The sequence below is a fragment of the Triticum dicoccoides genome, chromosome 5B (assembly GCF_002162155.2).
Source record: "Triticum dicoccoides isolate Atlit2015 ecotype Zavitan chromosome 5B, WEW_v2.0, whole genome shotgun sequence".
Taxonomy (NCBI): Eukaryota; Viridiplantae; Streptophyta; class Magnoliopsida; order Poales; family Poaceae; genus Triticum; species Triticum dicoccoides.
This window is the reverse complement of record NC_041389.1, coordinates 97728635-97735743: the sequence shown is the minus strand read 5'-3', so window position 1 is coordinate 97735743 and position 7109 is coordinate 97728635.

Sequence of the window (7109 nt, the reverse complement as noted above, 5' to 3'; positions counted from 1 at the left end):
AGCGCTCCAAGCGCCACCTCATAGCCACCGCAAGAAGCCTAAAATGAAGCAGCAGTAGCTCCAAGATGATCAAGATCCGCTCACAGACAAATGGACTGAAGTCCTGGCAGCCAAGGAATACGGACTCAAGCACCCCACCAAAGGGTACCCAAAGCACAAGTTGCTACCTCAACTCGAGGAGGAGGTCCTAAAGCCCACACCCCGACGCCAATACATCACGGTCCGAGGCAATATGCAGGAAATGCGAGAGAGCATCCATAAACCTCGACGCAACAAACATAAGTGTCACAAAAATAATGATGACGCCCAAGACACGGCAATCGATGCCGGATTCCGCGGCTCCCAGTCTGGTCAGCGGAAAGAGAACAATTCAGGCCCATCCGGCTCGGGCAGCATACTCGACCGCCCATGTCAAATTCATGGTACCCCTGGAACGGCATCCAATCATACCAATAGAGAATGTCGGATCTTCAAAACAAACCGGCCATTCGCGCGCCAGAAACAATAAGAAGGGGTCTCAAAGCTATGAAGACAACGAGGAGCCCAGACCATCAAACATTATGAGGCAAAAGAAAATTCTCCGCAAACCAACAAGACGAACATGATAAACACCACCCAGATCCCTAAATGGGAACGAATGTGTACTCCTCGGGACGCCGACTCAACAATACAAGTCACCCCACGGTATAAAAATACGGCTGATCATCTCCGATCACACAGACCGTCCAGCCAATTTCAACCATGGCAATTCAGTTGCACTTAACCTCGACCCAATAGTTGGTGGGTTCCACCTCACACGAGCCCCTATTGGCATAAACAGTAGCCCAAACTTGCTGCACCAGGACACAGTGCACCAGATAGGTATTGATCGCTCGAGGATCAAACCCACTAAAAACATCTTCTCAAGATGTCGTACCAGGTGTAAAGGTCAGTTTTACAGGCCCACCACCCTGGAGGTTGTCTTCGGATCACCAAACAATCACCATACCGAAGATTAAGTCTTCGACATTGTCCCCTTATACAGTAACTATTACGTACTGCCGGGATGAACCGTGTTGGCTCGATTCAACGCGGTACCACACCATGCCTATGTCAAACTTAAAATACCAAGCCCACATGACATAGTCACAATTACGGGCAAGGCTGAACTCCACCCCGACACTAGAAAGTACACCGCCGCTGAGGTAGCGAGTTGTGCCTTTCTATCAAACCTCGATTCGATAGCCAACCCCCCAGACACCAACAAAGGACTCCGAGCTACTTTACGACATGATAGCCTAGCTCGACCAGGCTCCAATCAAGCACTCCGGCATAAGCTGGGGAGGGCCCCACGGTTCAACTGCCCTATGACACACAAATGTCTATAAGCATTTTCTTTACAGGCTCACTTTTGCACAGAACAGGACTGGCGACATGGAATCACCTTGGATGCACAAAGAGGGAATACATAAATATTCCCCAAGAAGACAATCCGGATACACTTTGGATCCGCACAAAGCTTCCTCCCGCCTGGTCGCAACAGGTTCCGCCATCATACCTCATTTATAGCATAAACCATACTCATATGCATAGACGTGTCACTCCACTACAACATATAGAGTTATATGACACTTACCGGCTGCCATTCCTCATTGACGCCTTTTTCGTCATAACGGCACCTGCACATAGTGTCATGCCCTACCACGCCAGGGGCTTCATTGTACCCATAATATGGCAACAAAGTTCGGCCACCTTCTCGGTCGCTCGGCACCCCGAACTTATAACACTATATGCATCAGCTCCGAATCATGTCTTGGGTCATTAGTTGGGTTTGCCCGGTTCCCATGTTTTGGTACCTTACGTTCTGCTCCATCGGCTAAGGTAGCGCTGGGAGAACTACTGCGATTGTGTCCCGGTTCTTCCAGACGAGCACCCCAGCAGAGAAAGCCGAAAACTGAATGTCATGATACAGCGAGAGCTGGTCAGCTGTTCGAGAGGTTGTAAAATCTTTAAGGATTTATTTCGCATAATGCCATAACAAATGCAGAGTGCGACGGATCGGTCTTCCGATCAAGTGCTGTTAGAGCCCCTCGTACGGTCTTCCGAACACTAGGGGTTGCACCTACCATACTCGAATTCCTATGGCTAAGTGAGAGTGATAAAGCCCTATAGTCCGATTGCCTGGTTCGTTGTGCTGAACACCTGCTTCAAGGACCCAAAAATGGGATAAAGAGTGTTCAGGTTTGTCCCGAACACCCCCGTACTTTCTACGTGGGGGCAGAAGCCGACGACTGGCCAACTCTCAGGATTCATATATATCAAACGGCCGCACAGGAGGAAAAACTTTTCTATAATAGGCAATAAATAATAAAAGTGCCAGCGTTCCGCATTACAAAGGATAGCATGACTGTCTTCAGGGAAATATAATGTCTTTGGTACATTGCTCCGCCACAAGGCGGGCTCCTTTCAGGACACCATCATAATATAATTCGGGCTTGCGGTGCTCCTTACCCTCCGGCGGTCCCTCAGTCATCAGCTTTTCAGCATCAAGCTTCCCCCAGTGCACTTTCGCACGGGCAAATGCCATTCGTGCACCTTCTATACAGATCGACTGCTTAATGACTTCGAGCCGAGGGCAAGCACCAACAATCCGCTTCACGAGCCCGAAGTAACTGCTTGGAATTGGCTCAGCGGGCCATAGCCGGACAACTAAGTCCTTCATGGCTAGTTCGGCCGCCTGGTGCAGTTCGATCAGCTGCTTCAGCTGATCGACAAATGGCACCGGATAATTCGGCGCCAAATACTGTGACCAGAAATGCTTTTCCACAGTCTTCTTCTCCTTAGCCCGATAGAATTGAGCAGCATCAGATATGCTGCATGGCAGGTCCGCAAACGCCCCTGGAGAAATAAGAATTCAATTTGTCACTTTGAATTTCTCCTGTTACTACATAAAAATCGCTTTGAATAAAAAAGCCTTACCAGCCGCAATCCTCCTCGCCTCCTGAATGTCCTTTAGAGCACCTCAGGATTCCTCCCGAACATCATTTGCGGCTTAGAGAGCTTGGGCGAGTTCGGATTCTTTCCCTGCTAGACTCTGCTCCAAAGTCTCCCTTTTCTTCACGGCCTCCTGGAGCTCTTGTTCAGCTTCAATGACCCTGGCCTCGTGCCTCTCGTGAAGAGCATGCTCCGCGGCGGCCTTCTTGTCGGCTTCAGCCACAGCCTTTTTTTAGCGCCTCAATTTCGGCATTTTCTCCTAGAGCACACAATACAAATAATTTCCTCAGGCACAACTACTCATTTGTGCTAAACTTATCAAGGTTTCGACATACCTTGCTTGTCCTCCAACTGCTTCTTCACTCATCCAAGTTCTTCTTCGGCCCGCTCCAGACTCTGCTTTAGTCCGGACACTTCCGCAGTGTGAGAGGCGGTCGTCGCTACAGGCGCCTGTTTGTAAACGAAGAGATATGTCATTAACCGAGTCTCATGCGAAGCGGAAATTTGATCCCCTGTCCGGTTCTCTCTTTCACCGGACAGTGCATCAGGGGCTACTATCCATACTATGACAATCTTCAAAGGTTCCTAAAACATACCTCAAAGTGTTTTATAAGGCTGATGCAGGATTCATTCAGTCCGCTCTCAGAAGGCTGAATCTTTTCAATCACCGCACCCATAAGGGCACGATGTTCATTGATGATGGAAGCACTCTTTAGCGCTGTCGATAAGCTGCCCTGCAGCTCTGGTTGGACAGAGGTTGCTGGCGGAGCGGGCTCGCCTAATTCTGCCAAGGGGGGCTGCCTGCCTGATCCTGGAGCCTCAAAGGTCTCCGGGACCGTGTCCAGCTGTGGGCCGAATCGAAGATCGCCCCCACCCTCGACGCTCATGGGAACCGTTGCTCCCGTGTATCCGGCCCCAGAGGTGTGCCCTCCCTCGTCTGGGTCCTGCTGGGACGACACCTCGGTGTCACGCCTAGGCTTCGGGGAAGGGGCCTCCGGAGGCGCCTCGCTCTCCAGGGCATCTGAGCTCAGCGAATCCTACGATGAGGACTGTTCGGCGCGAGATCTCGCCGGGCTGCACAAAGTATGGCACAAGTTAAAATATTACAGCTTAGTGATCCTGGACGCATGGGCGTGTTCGGATTTCGTGTGCTCATGATTTTACCAGGGGTTGGGCCCTGGGATCCCACTCTAGGATGCTATTGGTAGCCGTGGTGGATGCCTCTCGAAGGGGATTTTTTTCCCTCTTTGGCGATTTGGCCTCCAAGGATGAGGAGGCCGTCCTTTTCGTCTTCTTCCTCCTCCTCTTCATCTTCGGAGGAAGGATGGGCGTTGGAGTCTTCGGATTTTGTGTCTGAAGCACCGCGGCGACGGAGGCCGCTCCGGGTCTCCTTGGCCTCCTTGAAGGCCTCTTTCTTCGGCGCCTTGTAAGGCGCTGGGACCAGCATCTTCATCAGAAGTGGTCCTGCCGGTTCTTCTGGCAGCGGGGCCGGACAATGTATCTGCCCTGCCTTCTTCGTCCATTCCTGGGGTAATTGTGGAAAGCATGATAAAGCGTCTCCCTCGGGATATGCCAGCTAAACATGGATGGACAGAACATAGCGATAACTTACCGGACTTGCGGGGCGGGACAGTTGATACCCACGGTCCTCGGCGGAGTCCGGCCACGGTTTGCTAGACTTGAAGAGCACCTTCCAGATATCCTTATGTGAGGAGCCGTAGAGCTCCCGCAGGGTCTGGTGCTCGGCCGGGTCGTATTCCCACAAATTACAGGTCCGGTGTTGGCAAGGAAGAACCAGGCGAACTAACATCACTTGGACTACATTAACGAGTTTGACGTCCTTGTCTACCACGCCCTTGACGCGCGTTTGGAGCACCAACATCTCATCAGACGAGGACCAGTTCAGGCCCTTCTTGGGCCAGGACGTAAGCCACAGGGGCGCCCCGGATCTGAATTCAGGAGCCGCGGCCCACTTTTTGCCGTGCGGCTTAGTGATGTAGAACCACTGCTGCTGCCACTCCTTGATGGAATCATTGAAGGTGCATGTCGACCATGTGACCTTGGGCATCTTTCTCACCATGGCGCCTCCACACTCGGCGTGCTTGCTGTTGACCACCTTGGGCTTCACATTAAAGATCTTCAGCCATAAGCCGAAGTGTGGCGAATTACGGAGAAAGGCCTCACACGCGACGATAAACGTCGAGATGTTAAGGAAAGAATTAGGGGACAGATCGTGAAAATCAATCCCGTAATAATACATGATGCCACGAACAAATGGGTGAAGGGGAAACCCGAGCCCGCGGACAAAATGAGGAAGAAACACAACCCTCTCGTGAGGCTCCGGATTAGGGACGATCTGTCCCATTGTAGGAAGACGGTGGCCAATTTTCTTGGCCAAGTACCCGGCCTCTCAAAGCTTTTTAATATCCTTCTCCTGGACGGTAGAGGCCATCCACTTGCCTCCTGCTCCGGATCCGGACATCTTCGGAGAACCTCTTTTTGGTGGAGAAGACGAGCGCTTGGGCGCTAGGGCTCAAGGGAATGGACGAGCGGGAGGAAAAGGCGTGGGTAAAGAGGAAGAGGCCTTATCTCTTTATAGAGGCAATAAAAACTTTTGCGCCTCCCTACTTGCCTGATGGAACCTGCTCGTTCCCCACTCGCCGCGATTGGCGGTACGGTTGGGCTGCCTGCACCCGTATTGATGAGAGTCCCGTGATAAGGGTGACACGATCTCTGCTTCAACAAGATGTGCCTAGGAAACCGCCTCGCAATATGCGTAGTAGCTGGTTGAGAAACGGTTCGAATAAGGATCGGGCCACAATGTGATATCAAGTTATGAAAAAAATATCAGCGGATTCACTTCGTGAAAAAGTATGCTCTCTACGGTGGTGTGTGGAAATTATTTTGCAGAGCCGGACACGATCCTTGTGTCCAGAATCTACCTTGGAGTATTCGGAGATGGAACCCGCCTTGCAATCCTGAAGACAATCTACATGCCGGACTCATCGTCATTGAAGCCTGGTTCAGGGCTACTGAGGGAGTCCTGGATAAGGAGGTATCCGGACAGCCGGACTGTATACTTTGGCTGGACTATTGGACTATGAAGATACAAGATTCAAGACTTCAACTCGTGTCCGGATGGGACTCTCCTTTGCGTGGAAGGCAAGCTTGGCAATTCAGATGTTAGATCTCCTTCTTTGTAACCGACTCTGTGTAACCCTAGCCTCCTCCGGTGTCTATATAAACCGGAGGGTTTAATCCGTAGGGGGAGAACAATCATAATCATGGGCTAGCTCCCAGGGTTTAGCCTCTACGATCTCGTGGTAGATCAACTCTTGTAATACTCATATCATCAAGATCAATCAAGCAGGAAGTAGGGTATTACCTCCGTCGAGAGGGCCCGAACCTGGGTAAAACATTGTGTCCCCTGCCTCCAATTACCATTAGCCTTAGACGCATAGTTCGGGACCCCCTACCTGAGATCCGCCGGTTTTGACACTGACAACCATGATTAGTAAACTGGCGAGGGTCCAGTGGTCGGACGGCCACTTCATCGACACTGTCCGGATGTGACAAAAGGAGTGGTTCTATATCACCGATCCAAGGGAGGCCACATGGGGAACGACCCCCGCATTCAGGTACGGTGTCGGTTCAATATCCGGCGTATCTCATAGTAGGGGTCCTAAACTAGGTGTCTTGGAGCGATGGTAACACGGACACAGGATTTTGCCCAGGTTCGGTCTCTCTTGAAGATATAATACCCTACGTCCTGCTTTTGATTGTATTCATATGGGGGATAGTACATAGTACAGGTGTCTACCACGAGATTGTAGTAATGAATATGAGATGCCTATTGACTGGTCTGGCCTCGGTTTATATAAGACACCGGAGGCCTAGGGTTTAGGAGAGTCCTTGTCTTGGGCGGCAAGTCTTGTGGAGTCTTCCTTGTATGTGGCAGGGATTGTCTGAACTGGCCCAAGAGTATATGGCCATGGGGGTCCTCGGCCCAATCCAACTGATCGGGAGATGACGTGGTGAGTACCCCCTAGTCCAGGACACCCTTAGTAGCCCCCTAAACCGGTCTTCAAGTTGGGGACGCTCCTCGATTCTTCCGAACTGTTCTTCATCTTCGGTCG